At 48.5% G+C, this 16,912-nt stretch overlaps 1 protein-coding gene across 2 annotated transcripts in view; it reads left to right on the plus strand.

The window, feature by feature from the left end:
• SLC43A3 (solute carrier family 43 member 3) overlaps window positions 1-16,912 on the plus strand; it is a 419,431-nt gene that overhangs the window by 141,294 nt on the left and 261,225 nt on the right. For both annotated transcript variants that reach the window (XM_078674229.1, XM_078674237.1), the window contains exon 3: window positions 6,848-6,924. The gene's annotated coding sequence lies outside the window, so the exon portion shown is untranslated. The remainder of the gene's footprint in view (window positions 1-6,847; window positions 6,925-16,912) is intronic.

Consider the following 16,912-nt stretch of genomic DNA (forward strand, 5'->3'; position numbering starts at 1 on the left):
TTATCGGTAAAATATTCAAAACAAGTATTGCAAGTACATGTTAAAATAAATCCTACATAGGCCAGTACCCTAAAGAAACGAGGTTCCCCTGAACTGTCTCTGGATGGGGCAACGCAGCAGTGATGCCAACATCCAGAGGGCCTTTTGTGTCCCTGTACACAGGAGCTCGGCTGAGCAGGGCCTGGTTTGAGTTGGTGACAGTATGTCTGTCGGGTCGGCAGGGGACATGACCGCCGCCATCTTGAGGGTACTCCACCTGCCAAATTTAGAGATGGCCCAGCAGTAATCTGTACACAGTGCTTTAAATGGGCCGGGACTGTCCGGTACGGAGAACCGGCACTATTTTTTATTTTGAGAGGGAGAGAACCGGCACTTCACAAGAGAAATGCTGTACTTTTAATTGGAGAGTATCGGCACTTCACAAGAGAAATGCTATACTTTTAATTGGAGAGTACCGGCACTTCACAAGAGAAATGCTATACTTTTAAATGGAGAATACCGGCACTTCACAAGAGAAATGCTATACTTTTAATTGGAGAGTACCGGCACTTCACAAGAGAAATGCTATACTTTTAAATGGAGAGTACCGGCACTTCACAAGAGAAATGCTATACTTTTAAATGGAGAGTACCGGCACTTCACAAGAGAAATGCTATACTTTTAAATGGAGAGTACCGGCACTTCACAAGAGAAATGCTATACTTTTAAATGGAGAGTACCTGCACTTCTCAGAAACAATCAGGCACCCTGCTACAGAGTACCTGCACTTCTATTTTTTCAATTTCAAGCACTGTCTGTACACTGAAAGAGGCCGCTGTCAGGGCGCTCCCTTTCAATGTTCTGAACAATAGGTGTACTCTGCTGTCCTGGGACAGCAGTTTATTTCCTACTTTGCTCTAAATTGTTCGAAGTTGTGTTGTTTTTCTCAAACAAGCCTCATAGGCAGGGGCTTGTTTTGGGAAAACACACCACTAATGACGCCCCACCCTGAGGGTTTTCTCCCAGGGTGCAGGGGTCATTGTGTTTTTTCCTGGCCCTCGCAGCTGTGAGCGACAGGATAAAAAGGCATTACACTGCCCACCCTAAACGAGGGTAGGTTGTCCTTCCTCCAATGGCATCTGCTCCGCAGGGGGGTGGGAGGAAGTGTTCTGTGGATGGAGCCAAAGGGGGCTCCGTCGACGAGATGACAAAGGTTGGAGCTGTGGCCCGGCTGAAGTTGTTAATAAGTATCTATATATCTATCTATCGCCCTCACTCTATCTATCTATCTATCTATCTATCTATCTATCTATCTATCTATCTATCTATCTATCTATCTCTCCATCTCTCCATCTCTCCATCTCTCCATCTCTCCATCTCTCCATCTATCCATCTATCCATCTATCCATCTATCCATCTATCTATCTATCTATCTATCTATCTATCTATATATATATATATATATATATATATAACCAAAAACACCCAGAAGCTTGAGGCCGCACAGCACTGCAGGTGAGTAACAACTCTATTTAAACCAAGCAGGCAGCTTAACATCCCTTTGAAGTCCATGGCCTGACGCGTTTCGATGCCGCTGTTTGCTTCTCCTCAGAGGCCGTGTCAGCGGAGGTGACTTGTGGCTATCGCATCTCCCCTGCGAGTTTCCGTAATAGGGGGCTTCAGTGCTCCTCCTTTGGTGGCAGTTCATTTTTAAATGCACGCAGGGATTTGAGGTCTCATTTTGCCAATTAACGCCCTCTAGTGGGTTACCTCCGCTGCAGCTAATTATGGGCAATTTTTCTCAGCCCTCCATTGAGCCTTGGATGAGACTCTGCCGGCTTCATTAAAGGTGCCCTGCAGCTTCGGAAAGAGGAATCGTCCTCTCTCCTAATGCCCATTAGTTTCGGGCAGTGCGATCCCTCTGCGGCCTGGAACCGCTGCATAATATGTAACCAAAAACGCCCAGAAGCTTGAGGCCGCACAGCACTGCAGGTGAGTAACAACTCTATTTAAACCAAGCAGGCAGCTATAACATCCCTTTGAGGCAGCGGAGGTAACCCACTAGAGGGCGTTAATTGGCAAAATGAGACCTCAAATCCCAGCGTGCATTTAAAAATGAACTGCCACCAAAGGAGGAGCACTGAAAGCCCCCTATTACGGAAACACGCAGGGGAGATGCGATAGCCACTAATCCCCTCCGCTGACACGGCCTCTGAGGAGAAGCAAACAGCGGCATCGAAACGCGTCCGGCCATGGACTTCAAAGGGATGTTAAGCTGCCTGCTTGGTTTAAATAGAGTTGCTGCTCACCTGCAGTGCTGTGCGGCCTCAAGCTTCTGGGCGTTTTTGGTTACATATATATATATATATATATACAAAGATTTAACAAATGCGTTCATATATATACAAACGCAATTGTTAAATCTTTGTTTTTAAGAAATTATTTTGAAACTGCCAATTAAATGTTAAATACTTGGCAGCTCGCAGGGCACGCAATGTTTCGCACTGAATGTTTTGTGAACCCGAAGATGTTTAGCGCTCCCCGGGGCAGAGGCGGCATGCCTGAAGGACTTCTTCCTTCCTACCCGGGCATGCTGCCATGTTTGTGGGTCTTGGGCAGTGCCAGGGGCCTGGTGCATGAAAAAGTGCTTAGGATGGGAGGAGATGGAAGGAAAAGATACCTGGTGTCCATTCAGATCCTTCATACCTGTGAATTGAAGTGCACTGCTCCTTAGGCTAAGGGTCAAGGTCTCCCCTAAGACTGTGGGTCAAGGTCGCCCCTAAGGCTGTGGGTCAAGGTCGCCCCTAAGGCTGTGGGTCAAGGTCGCTCCTTAGGCTAAGGGTCAAGGTCTCCCCTAAGGCTGTGGATCAAGGCCGCCCCTAAGGCTGTGCGTCAAGGTCGCCCCTAAGGCTGTGCGTCAAGGTGGCCCCTAAGGCTGTGGGTCAAGGTGGCCCCTAAGGCAGTGGGTCAAGGTCGCTCCTTAGGCTAAGGGTCAAGGTCTCCCCTAAGGCTGTGGATCAAGGCCGCCCCTAAGGCTGTGCGTCAAGGTCGCCCCTAAGGCTGTGCGTCAAGGTCGCCCCTAAGGCTGTGGGTCAAGGTCGCCCCTAAGGCTGTGCGTCAAGGTGGCCCCTAAGGCTGTGGGTCAAGGTGGCCCCTAAGGCAGTGGGTCAAGGTGGCCCCTTAGGCTGTGGGTCAAGGTGGCCCCTAAGACTGTGGTGCAGGGTCACCTCTAAGGCTGTGGGTCAAGGTCGCCCCTAAGGCTGTGGGTCAAGTTCGCCCTAAGGCTGTGGGTCAAGGTTTCCCCTAAGGCTGTGGGTCAAGGTGGCCCTAAGGCTGTGGATCAAGGTCGCCCCTAAGACTGTGGGTCAAGGTCACCCCTAAGGGTGTGGGTCAAGGTTCCCCTAAGGCTGTGGGTCAAGCTCCCCCTAATGCTGTGGGTCAAGGTCGCCTCTAATGCTGTGGGTCAAGGTCGCTCCTGAGGCTAAGGGTCAAGGTCTCCCCTAAGGCTGTGGGTCAAGGTTGCCCCTAAGGCTGTGGGTCAAGGTTTCCCCTAAGGCTGTGGGTCAAGGTACCCCTAATGCTGTGGGTCAAGGTCGCCCCTCAGGCTGTGGGTCAAGGTTTCCCCTAAGGCTGTGGCTCAAGGTCGGCCCTGAGGCTGTGGGTCAAGGTTGCCCCAAAGGCTGTGGCTCAAGGTCGACCCTCAGGCTGTGGGTCAAGGTTTCCCCTAAGGCTGTGAGTCATGGTCACCCCTAAGACTGTGGGTCAAGATCCCCCCCTACGGCTGTGGGTCAAGATCCTCCCTAAGGCAGTGGGTCAAGGTCGCTCCTTAGGCTAAGGGTCAAGGTCTCCCCTAAGGCTGTGGATCAAGGCCGCCCCTAAGGCTGTGCGTCAAGGTCGCCCCTAAGGCTGTGCGTCAAGGTCGCCCCTAAGGCTGTGGGTCAAGGTCGCCCCTAAGGCTGTGGGTCAAGGTGGCCCCTAAGGCTGTGGGTCAAGGTGGCCCCTAAGGCTGTGGGTCAAGGTGGCCCCTAAGGAAGTGGGTCAAGGTGGCCCCTTAGGCTGTGGGTCAAGGTGGCCCCTAAGACTGTGGTGCAGGGTCACCTCTAAGGCTGTGGGTCAAGGTCGCCCCTAAGGCTGTGGGTCAAGTTCGCCCTAAGGCTGTGGGTCAAGGTTTCCCCTAAGGCTGTGGGTCAAGGTGGCCCTAAGGCTGTGGATCAAGGTCGCCCCTAAGACTGTGGGTCAAGGTCACCCCTAAGGGTGTGGGTCAAGGTTCCCCTAAGGCTGTGGGTCAAGCTCCCCCTAATGCTGTGGGTCAAGGTCGCCTCTAATGCTGTGGGTCAAGGTCGCTCCTGAGGCTAAGGGTCAAGGTCTCCCCTAAGGTTGTGGGTCAAGGTTGCCCCTAAGGCTGTGGGTCAAGGTTCCCCTAAGGCTGTGGGTCAAGGTACCCCTAATGCTGTGGGTCAAGGTCGCCCCTCAGGCTGTGGGTCAAGGTTTCCCCTAAGGCTGTGGCTCAAGGTCGGCCCTGAGGCTGTGGGTCAAGGTTGCCCCAAAGGCTGTGGCTCAAGGTCGACCCTCAGGCTGTGGGTCAAGGTTTCCCCTAAGGCTGTGAGTCATGGTCACCCCTAAGACTGTGGGTCAAGATCCCCCCCTACGGCTGTGGGTCAAGATCCTCCCTAAGGCAGTGGGTCAAGTTCTCCCTAAGGCTGTGGGTCAAGGTTTTTCCTAAGGCTGTGGTTCAAGGTCGCCCCTAAGGCTGTGGGTCAAGGTCGCCTCTAAGGCTGTGGGTCAAGGTCGCCCCTAAGGCTGTGGGTCAAGGTCGCCCCTAAGGCTGTGGGTCAAGGTCGCCCCTAAGGCTGTGGGTCAAGGTCGCCCCTAAGCTGTGGGTCAAGTTCTCCCTAAGGCTGTGGGTCAAGTTCTCCCTAAGGCTGTGGGTCAAGGTTTAGGTCAAGGTCGCCCCTAAGGCTGTGGGTCAAGGTCGCCCCTCAGACTGTGGGTCAAGGTCACCCCTAAGACTGTGGGTCAAAGTTGCCCCTAAAGCTGTGGGTCAAGGTCACCCCTAAGGCTGTAGGTCAAGGTCGCCCCTACGGTTGTAGGTCAAAGTCACCCCTAAGGTTGTGTGCGTGGTTGCACTTAAGGTTGCGGTCAAGGTTCCCTTGATCACTGCCAGGCCCTTCTGTAGTGATGCCCCTTAGACCCTATGACATCAAATTTTGACCAGGGTGAGGGCACCCTGTTCTTGCCAAAGAGACATGGCGTAGTGATATTGCCAGGCACCAGGCCCAGTAAGATGCCTTTAGGCACACATGGCGCAGACTATCGCCATGAACTGACTCTGGGGGTGTCCTGTCAAGAACAATTGACCCTAGACAGGATCCCCCAGGAGACAGGAGTTTAAATACTCAATACGTGTTTTGTTGGGAGTCCCTGGTGAAGTCCTCTGGTGATTACAGAGACAGGCTCATATCCAAATATTAGAGGGATACCAAAGACCCTGTTTAAATCTTAAGTGCTTAATTTGAGTCGGGGTTTCCAGTGCTCGGCACCGGCATTTTGTCAACGCCGGCTCTTCTCACAGCCGGCCACATGGTGGCGCTGTTTGTCTAATTTTGTGAAGAGCACAATAACAGTTGTTTAATGATTAAATATACATTAAAATCACTAATATTTGTCACCCAAAGCTATACGAATAGCTTGGGCGGCAGGTAGCAGTCATTTGATCTGTATATATAAAGTCTGAATTGTCACACCTGTATGAATGTGATGGTTAGCTGTGATGGTACTGTCATTGGGAGACCTAGTGGGGGAAATGGGTGGTGCAAGCTGCTGTGTCCTCCTGACAAGGGCTCTGGCACATATTGGTTTTATAAATAAAACACTGGACTCTGGGTGCTGGCGGCTAAAGTGATATACATTTAAAACCTGCCCCAGGGCCTGAGATCTTATGGGGGTCCACCTAGCTTGTGCCCTGCCCACCAGACGTTTGAACGTGAAATAAAATGTACAATGAATTTAGCCAGTGGCGGCTCATCCGCTAGGGTGGAAGAGCATCGACGCACTACTCTTTGAGCAGTACAAAAAAAAAGAAATGATAAAAACAAGACGTTATCATCATTTTATGAACAACGTCAACTAACCTAGACCTCAATACCCCGAGTTGACTCCCATTCAAGGATTGTTGGTGAACGGACTATGCTAATCTCCCTGTTTTTCTTTTTTTCTTCCCCTCCCCCTCCGCTGCACAGTTACTTATTGTTCATACTGTATTCTTTATCCGTGGTTTGCTTACTTACTGTCATCCTTCTAGGTAATGTAAGGCCCTTCGGCTTTGCACAATATGTATGTGAAGCGCTCTGATACCTACGGGTCTAGCTAGTGCTATACAAAACTTTAAAAATAAAATAAAAGTGTTCACTGCCCACTCAGAGCCAGGTTAGGGTGGAGTAGGGCTGGCCAGAGCAAGGGGAGGAGTGTGGTGCACTCTTAAGTGCGTATGACGGTTTGGCCGGCAATCTTCGGTCGACCAAACCTTCATGCGCACTTTGCATGTGTTCCACCCGGCTGTAATGCACAGCCTGTATGCAGATCGTGCACAGGCTTACAGTCCCTCTCTGAGTGATGTATCACGGTGCTCAGACCAATCACAACGCTGCTGTAATGCAGGTGGTGATTGGCTGGGAGAGTCTGGGAGCTGGGTGCTTCCGTTCCACGCTGTCAGTCCGCTGCCGGAGAAGAAGACGGAGGAGAGGCAGCGGCATTCACAACTAAGTTTATTTAATTTTATTTTTCACCACCCCTGTTCCGAGGCAGCCACCACTGAATTTAGCGAGGATATTTTTACATATTTAACAGTTGGTCTCACTTCCTGTTTCAGCCACAGACCCCCGGAAGCGGCCGACCTCCACGTGGGGCACACCCCTGCTGCCGCTGATGGACAAAGAAAAGAGAGAGGTGAGCCACTATTGGTTGGTTGTTGATTGGGGATTAACAGTGCATACTGGAAGAGGTGTGGTGCCGCAGCTAGGGCGACTAACTCTGGACTCTGGAATCTGGGGACCACGGTTCGATCCCCGGGTCCGGCGGCAGGTTAGCCCAGCACCATGTGACTCTGGGCAATAGCTCGCTTAATCTTCCCGATGGCCTCCAGCGCCTAGAGACCCTTGCGGGCGATTGTTTGCGCTTTACAAAATGTGGATTATTATTATTACTGTCTAACACTTCCCAGGATTTCCTGCAGGACGCCCCCAGCGTGCCCTCCTGCACCGTGTTCTGCCATGTTCATCAGCCCCACCCGCCCTATCCCAGAGTACAGCACTCTCTTCACACTGCGCACGCTCAGAGACACCAAACGCCCCAGGCCCCACACTGGCACCCCACTATCTTGCTTCTACTTAGCATCAAGTGCAGTTGGCTTGTATGTGCACGGTACCTTCACCAATGCAACATGTGTGAGCTTTTGCAAGAGACTTTTTCAATTCTATCAATGACGTGGAGGCGAGGTTTACAGTTAATACTGTGGAGAAGTGTGGCTCAATGGTTAGAGCAGACAGACCTCGATGCAGAGCTCTGGCCCGGGACCAGGGTTCGATTCCCGCCTCGGTGCGTCTCAGGTTCATTAATTCCCCTGACCGGATATTCTCACCTCAGCGCCTATTCTGATCATGGGCCCCGCGCTGCAACTCTGGGCAATAGCTTGCTTAGTCTCCACAACGGCCCCCACAGCGCTGGGATGCCTGGTTTCACCATGGGGGTGTCCAGGAGTGGACACTTCACAGGGAAAGCCAGGAAGGGTTCCCTTGCGGTATTCGTACAAGCGCCGGGAAACCCACTGTGGGTAGCTGTGCGCTATACAAGTACAAAAACATTTACATTTACATTTAAGACTGTATTTAATTAAAGCAGTACTATTCATAAAACATCATACATCTTAATGCAAATGTGTTTTCAGCAATAAGCTGTAAACCACACAAACAAAAAAATTCTAGCAGGAGTCAAACATTGTAATATCCTCCTTCTCAGCCACCAGTTTAACTTTATTATTTTAATGAAAAAGTCTTTAAAATTCGACTTGCTACATTTCTCCGTCCTTAGGGCTTGATGTATATTATTACAGACAGCCCTTTGTTCCATCAGGGGATAGTAAATGACTCCCTGTTCTTGGAGGAGGAACCACATGCTGTGTGTACTTCCTACTACTCCGTAGGATCTGCACGTTTGTTGCACAACATAAACTACGGGCTTGGTATCAAGACCGATTCCGGACACCCCCGCAGGATATGTGGCCTAGAGACCAGCTAGCTCATAGTTCCACCGTAAGCCCCTCTAACCTACCAGAGAGCGAATGGTTTCCGTAAACCACTGAGCATGACAACCCGGACCCCTCCGGGATTGTGGAAGCAGTACAGAACCTTTCACTCAGTCACTCGTGCTCACTTATTCTCAGAGAGCTGTACAGAGAATACAAAGTGGGACGTTTTCAATATATTTATCGAACCAACGTTATTCTTGTATAGAATACGTGTGCTGCAATGATTAATAGACCGAAGCAGATGAAAGTGATTACAGGCACCAAAAGCGTAAATAGTAGATATAGTTCCACCATGGTGCTAAGACAGTGTATATATGCAGGCATGGGAAACAGCGTTTACAACGCTGTCATTACATCACAATACTATTACAGTGCGGTCATTACAACTGCGTTGTTATTATGTGATGCATTTACATCGCAAGTCATTACAATGACGTGCTGTAGGGGGTGCTGAGGTATTGGAAATGATCCAGCCCATTACCCGATGGGAGAGAATAAAGAACCGTCTTGGTCACAAACTGGACACCCCTTCACGGAGATGCCAGACCGCTGCGTAGTGAAGTCTCAGAATGCAGGAACCCTCGCGGTCAGCAGAAGTGTCTCCTCTGCTAATCTATTGGGATGTTCATTATTTATAATAGATAGCAGCCTTGCGATGTGCGTATAGAGTAGTGATGTTATGGACATGTAGATACCCCCTGTCGCCCCGTGGATGAAGATAGAGATAACAATTGTACATAGTGTGAAGTGAGACCCTGTACATGATGTTCAGGGCATCGTGATAATGTTGTGCGAAGCCAGATGTTTCAACAAGGTTAGATTCAGGGAAACTATTCCAACATTGTCGCTCACGCAAATATGTGCAAGAGGTTACTGCTGAAAAATAGGACAAGGTAAGAAATAAACAGCTTAGCTTCATGGGCCTTACGCGGTAAATTAACGCTGCGAAATGTATAAATTACCATCGCGGCTGTTTGTTGAAGGGTTGCGTCAAGATGACACAATCCTGCCCAAAGAGTTTGCTTTATTTTGAGAAAGAACACCCTAAGGTAGGAGTCATCTCCCACGGCACGGGGAGGATTATTTAACTGTCCCTCACCACCACGGTATCCCTGACTGTGACGGCTATGTCTGCCCATCCTGATTGGTGGACATGCAGCCATTTCTTTGGCGGCCCGACAGAGTGATGGGCGTTGGAGTGGTTTGCTATGGAGGTGGCGGAGTAGTCACTGCCGTAGCCAAACCTATGGTCCGCCTCCAATTAAATTAAGTGGGCGGCCCATTATGGTGGAAGTGTGTATACTCGGTAGCCATTCCTATGGAGTCAACACACCGCCAACATATAAGCTGGCCCCTTAAGGGTGTTTACGTTCATCGACTGAAACAGCAATAAAAACAGTACAAGTCCATCCCGGGAACCTTTTCTGCATAGATCTAAGAAAGACTTAGTTGTAATTTCTAATATATCACTGTATTTTGAGAGACATGACAATGACGACATTTGCTTAATGTCAAGTGTAGCAATCATGTTGCTCAGTGGGGCAAATTTCTCACCACCTTGCAAAACCAGCTCCTAATAAGGCAAATACTCTTTCTCTTAGACAGTCTTGTCTACCTATTAGTAGCAAAGAACCAAGGTGAATGGCTACTTCGGTGATTGTGGGCTAAGAGTCAGCGGGACCCAGTGGCGGCCGGCACAATGATGAGGTGGTGAGGCGGGTGTAGGCGGTGCAGGGGATTGTGGTAGGGGATTAATATAATGAAAGTTTTTTTTAAAACAACTTACCTGGAGCTGCTGGCCACCTCCGACATCACCCTTCGGTCTTCCTAGTCCCAGCAGGCACTGGGGCTGCATTATACTCCCTGTGCTTTAACATCGCCGCGCTGCTCTGAAGCTATGCGAGCCCCGCGGGGATTAGTCTGAGCGGGCTGAAAAGACGCTCCGCTTAGACCAGGGAGTCTGTGCTGTTTCTCCAGCTCGCATGTGCAATGGGCCGGTCTGAGATGGCCGGCCAAACACACATGCGCTTTTAAAAGTGCGCATAGCACTTCTGCTCCCCCTCACGTGCCTCGGCCCCGTCCCTCTGTGCACACGCAGGCTCAGAGCCGGCAAATGAAAAATAAAACGATTATAGGGCACAAACAGAGGAGCAGCGGTTTAGCTACCGCCGTGGGTGTGGCTTGCGGCCCAGGGTAGCTCTCGCCACATCTGGCCTGTGCCCCCATTCCTCAGGTGTGGTGCAAGCGGCACTTGTGACTCTACGACTGCGACTCTACGCCCTTGCTCCATCGCATACGTACACCCTGGGACACAGGCCCGGTTCTAGCGGGTGGGCCGGGTGGGCCAGGCCCACCCAAACATGAGCCTGGCCCACCCAAACAGGAGCCTTGGCCCTCGCAGTGAGGGCTTGAAGGCAGGCGCGCAAAGGCATTAGGCTCAAAGGGTTGTCTCTGGGGGATGTACGTCGTTACAACGCATGCTTTTACAACGCATGCCTTTACCACACAGGTTTTACAACGCAAGTCGTTACAACGACATGCGTTGGGGGCGCTGGATAGTGAATAGTTTAATTTACTATTCCAACTCCAGTCCCCGTGGATAGTAGGGAAGGTGTTGGATAGTAAATTAAAACTATTCCCTATCCTAGAGCGCCCCCCAGCGCAAGTCGTTGTAAAAGTTGCGTTGTAATGGTTGCGTCATAAAGGTACTTCGTTGTAAAAGTTGCATTGTAAACGCTGTTCCCCGTCTCTGGGTGTGTGCGACCAGGCTGAGACAGCTTCCCGTGCGAATACACACACACACAGACAGTTTTAGAGATTATCGCAGCCGCACCCGGGTACTTCACAGGTCTTTAAAAGACCATTTACATGTGAACGAGGCTTTGTTTATTTTTTCACCCCTTCATCTCCAGCGGCGAAAGGCGACAACGGTCTCCTTTGCCTCCTGTTCTGCTGTAATAATTCATTTCAGTACCTTCTTCCTCCCACAGGCTAAATGTGGCCTAAATGGTGGTGATGGTGGCATGGAGGATCTAGGCATTGAGGAAGTGTAATCGAGGGGTGTGGACAAAGAAAAATAGACTTGTGAGCTTGAAGCAGGAGTTTTCGAGGCATTCAGGGTGAAGAACAACGCACTGGAACATCTGGAATTGGTCCAACTTAAATAACTTTCTGCACACTTGGATTTAGTAGCACAGATGGGAGATGTCTGTTTAGTTAGGTGACTGTTACTTGTTTTTGAGTGAAACCTAAATCCACCTCTGCTTCTCAGAGGCTCAGCTTGCATCACAGGGTGAGTAGGAGGAAGTATGTGTATCGGTTCTTTTTATTGAAGATGATCTTATTGACCTCTTCCTTTTTTGAGCCCATTTAGGATGGAGCAGACAGATGGGGCCCGATTCACAGAATGAACTTAAGGCTCAATCCTAAACTTACTACTATTTTGGTATTCACAGAATACACTTTCTACTTTTGGCATTCACAGAATGAACTTACTACTTTTGGTATTCACAGAATGAACTTACTACTTTTGGTATTCACAGAAGTTAGGATGTTGTCTTAAGTCTGTCTTAAGACAAACTTAATACAGACTTAAGACAGACTTAAGACAACATTCTAACTTCTGTGAATACCAAAAGTAGTAAGTGCATTCTGTGAATACCAAAATAGTAGTAAGTTTAGGATTGAGTCTTAAGTTCATTCTGTCAATCTGGCCCATAGAAATTAAGAACTGTGCATGAAGTTGAATTTTTTTTAAAATTCATGTTTCAATCCTATCCATAAAGAAACACCTTAACGTGGAACGAGGTTTGCCACTTTTGTGTGACCACCATAACATGACCTGTAGGATTGTCCGTTTCTGTGATTGAGGAGATGTGCACGAAGCAGCCTTTGATTCACTAATATATTTGTGTTTTAAGTTTTTTCACATAACCACAAAGTGAGAATTAGGTTACTTTTCCTGAGTGGTTGTTGGCTCTGAAACCCAATCTTGGCGGTATAATTATTATTTCACTCTCAGAGCACAGAACAGTTGGCTGGTGTGTTGTGGTTTGCTGGCAGACTGTCTGCTGGTAAGAGGCATGTCCTCTTTGTATTTTTTTGTAGATTTCACCTTGCTAAGCCTTAACCTCACTGCCCTCATCGGAGGGTTTAAGCCTGCACTTAGGATGGTTGGAAATGTATCAGACGTTTTGCTTTGATTTGCTTATGTTCACTCCCTTTTATCTTCTACAATTTCATACTTCTCATTTGAATTCCTGTGTGCTAGTCCTTACCGCCAATTGTGGTCATTTTTGTTTTTCATGGATATTACTTGTTATTTACTTATGAGGTCACAAAAAGATAGCTCAGTGTGCCTGATGCAAACTGTAGTCTGCCAGATGGTGGCAACGCTACGGACCAACACGTTTGTGGCAGGGGACATTTATAGAAAATACACAGCTTGATACAGTTCCCGACTCATTCTGTGACTAGGTGCATTCCTACTTTCCACACGCTATCACACCCGTAGAACGGTTAGTGCATGCATCTGTCGCGACAAGGCCTAGTCTGGCGTGCCTTCTTGACCCGAGGCCAGTGGCCTATGAGCTGACGAGCTCTGGGAGACGCCCGTGCACACCGGGAGTGGTAATAGTCCTGAGGAGATGACGGTGGCATGTCAAGCAACCTCTGCAAATATTTTTCCCTACTGATGAAGGTATTTAACCAGAAACACGTGTCTAGGGATATGATTTGAGAATACACGGGCACTGGCCACAAACCTTTTGAACATTTTGAGAACTTCGAACTAAAACTAAGAATACTGAACTACAATGACCATGAGGCAATGGGGTAATCCGGCAAGGACATGTTCGCGGCTCTCCCACCCCCTTTTGTCCAGTGGCCAGACGGTTGCTATGAGCAAGTATCTGCCTCACGGAGCACCGTCTTCCACACAACGCCAGTGTCCCGCGCACTCCTTTATTAAATATTGCGCTGCTTGGTCTAAGGCTAGATGGTTGTGCCTTTCTTTTGATGCTACACTCTGTGAAGTGGTTTGGCGTAGAGACTCCAGCGTGTGCCCAGGGGGCGGGCACTGTGTTTTGGGGCACACAGGCTGACCGTCGTGGCACTCTAAGCATTTCAAAGTTGACACCATCCAGAGCCCACCAAAGGGCTACAAACTTCTCAGGAACCTTGTACTCACTGCAGAAATCTGCATTACAATGTATCCTGCTGTAGTCATTAAAATAAGTACTAGTGAGTTGGACAATTGTAGTTATCTGTCACAGACCCTCCTTGAGCCCTTCCAGTGTGTCTGATGCAGTCATATGGAATTTTTTTTCTTTTACTAAAAGGCACCGTATTTTTTGCCTCTTAAAGGAGCAGAATAAATTGAGGGTTTGGTTTGAAAAAGAAAGGCAGCTTTAACACCATCGATGCTCACGACGAGTGAGCTCCCATGAGCCACGGCGCTCCGGTGCTGAGCTCGTCATGAGCCGTGGAACGCTCGCATGCGGGCATAATTCCCCTGCTGTGCTGAGCGTTCCACAGGAACGGGTCAGCTCGTCATGAGCACATGAGCGCCGTGCCTCATGACGAGCTGAGCTCGTCATGAGCATGGTGACGCTGCGTGCGCCCCCGCGGCCCCCAGCACAGCGGGAGAATTACCCCCGCACAGAAGGGGTTAATAACACCGCGTTTGCAATTCAAAAGGTCTCACATTTGTGAGAGTTTACGCTATTAGCATTCTAAATGACAATGCCTTTTATTTATGTTTTAAAAACAAACACATACATTAAAGACATTGTCATTTACAATGCCAATAGCTTAAACTCGTGTTAATGCGAGACCTATTGCATTGCAAATGCTTGTTATCATTATCATGGCTGATGCAGGACAACAATAAGAGAATACAAAATGCCCAGATAACGCTGGTGGTTAATGATCCTGCTGGAGAGCTATCATTTGTCTGTTAGTAGTTTTTAAATGCAGATGAACTGTGTTTTATGTGGATAGCTCAGCGGGTTACTGCCTTTGTCACAGAGATCCTTGTGTTACTTGCAGTTCAGAAGTTACAATCCTAACATAGGACAGTGACCAATGAACTGTCACCAAAGAGCTGCATACAAACATTAATGGTATAGTTAGAACTTCACTTTTTTTGTTTTGTGATATAGTTAAAACTTCCTTTGTCTTTCATTATTCTAATGTTGCTAAAATGAGTATGTTTGGGCCGATATACATTTTTATCAGTAAAGCTGACCCCCATGGAATACTCTTTAAATCCAAAAGACCAACCCCTCTTAAAATATCCCGCCCACCAGTATGGATGACGTGTGATTCCTACACCTTGTAATCCTCATTGGCTCGTGTGATATTCCCTATAGACTGATTTACGTACTTGTATGATTCGTTGTCTCTGTATAATGTGTGCGTGGTGTAAAGTACTGACACACACTACACTGATATGAGTAGCGCTATACAACAAATGAAATGCATATGAGAGAGGGCTACGGAGAGATGAGGGGCACTGATGCAGGGTGGCAGTGAAGGAGTCCGAGGAGGAGGTCAATTATTTATTTATTTATTTATTTATGCGTTTTCATATAGCGCGGACTTTACCCGAAGGTGTCAGAGCGCTTCACAATAGGAACAGAACTGATACATGAGAATATTACAAGTGAGCAAAACGCAAAAGCAAACGTTACATTAAATGAAGAAAAAATGACAATCGTGAGCCAAAAAAATACAAGAGGAGTAAACGGTGCATTTCAAAAGTGACAATCGTGAGCCAACAAAATACAAGAGGTAGCAAACGGTGCATTGCAGGAGGAAAAAGTGACGTGTGCAGGTTACAAAAGCATACAAAATAAACATAGAGGTATAATACTGCAATATATTGAGGACACTCAAGCACAAGAACAAATCTTACGTAGGCACTGGTGGCACTTGTGCAGGTATCGAAAATAAACAAATGTAAGAGGTAGAAAACAGTGTGTTACAAGAGAAAGTGACGGGTGCATGTTACACACGAGTCCCAAACACAGGTAGAAAGATAATACTGCACTAAATGGCAGACTCTCAGACCACAAGAACACACTGGGAATAGGGGGGGCCATGGAGGGATGAGGGGCACTGGTGGAGGGTGGCAGTGAGGGAATCCCAGGAAGAGGTCATGGGGTGGAAGGGGGAGCTAGGGAGAAATAAGGGGCACTGGGGGAGGGTGGTAGTAAAGGTATTTACAGAGAAAGAGGTTATTGGTGTGGTGCCAAAAAAGACTTTCGCATCAGCGCTAAAGCCGGCCCTGCCACAGCCTTTCTGTTTTTGTTTATTTAATTAGCAGTCTGGTCATAAGGGCTACTGTGGAACATACTTTAAAAGTGTGCGCTAATTATATTTACTGCTATATTCAATGTTTTAAGTTTGAAGGTGATTTTACTAATGTTTTTACCAGGAATAATGAAAGTGGAGCCCGATGGTGCCTGATATGGGGCTGGGGCCCAAGGTCAGCTGTGAGATAAGGTGCACTGGAGAGGAGTAGTGGATAATCAAGCCTGTAAGGGAGTGTGTTGCAGAGTCCAGGGTCAGGTGGAGGTAGTAATGAAGAGGGATTCTCCCTGAAGGCTCGCACAGAGGGAGCCCGAGGAGTGTCACTTGCCTGATGCTCCCACCTCAGAAACCTCCTCTTCCCATCAAAGGGACATAACATGGAAAAAAACACTTTTTGAGAGTGATCATATTTACAAAGAGATTTGGAAAAGAGTGGGTTTTACTGGGCCTTGTAAGACTAATAATCGATAAAGGAGGGCCCTGAAGCAGGCCTGCCCAGACATGAATGCGACGAATCGAGCCCCCAGTGGCCCACCCAAATGCACCCTTGGCCCACCCATATCAAAATTCCTGGAGCCGGGCTGCTGGGACATGCGATACAGCACAGAATAGGGGGACCCTGAGGGGAGCACTGGCTGCGATGTATCCAGTGCCAGTGGGCAGGCACCTGATGTACGAACCTCAGCATTTATGTTATGTTATGTTATTTTTGTGCTTCTATAGCGCACGGCCACTCCAGTTGGAGCATCCCGGCGCTTTTTCGAAGGTACCCACTAAGAGAGGGAGAAACATAACACTGAAGGGAATTGTAACACACGCATAAAAGAGAAAAAAACAGCAGCGGTCTAAGGGAAAAGCCATGTTTTAAGGGCCTTTTGGAAGGACATCAGGCTAGAAGCCTGTCTTAGAGAAATCGGAAGGTCATTCCAGGCACGAGGAGCTAGATAACGAAAGGACCGACCTCCTGCTCTGGCGCGCTTAATAATGGGGACCTTCACTTTGGATAGCGCAGCAGATCTAAGAGATCTGGAAGGCTGGTACCAAGACACACGATTGGAAATATATTTTGGACCGATGCCATGTAAGGCCTTGTAGGTCGTAGTCAAAGTTTTAAAAAGAATCCTTTTATCAACCGGGAGCCAATGTAAGGTCGAAAGAAGAGCAGTGGCTCTAGCTCTTCTTGGGAGACCAAAGACCGCTCGGGCTGCAGAATTCTGAGCGACTTGAAGACGCCTGACCAGGTATTTGGGAAACATCTGGTACTAAAAGTCCTTCATCAAAATCTCCATGGAAGCCACCACTTCCCCAAGGAGTAAA

This window comes from Lissotriton helveticus, chromosome 1_1 (assembly GCF_964261635.1).
Source record: "Lissotriton helveticus chromosome 1_1, aLisHel1.1, whole genome shotgun sequence".
In the NCBI taxonomy this organism is placed as follows: Eukaryota; Metazoa; Chordata; class Amphibia; order Caudata; family Salamandridae; genus Lissotriton; species Lissotriton helveticus.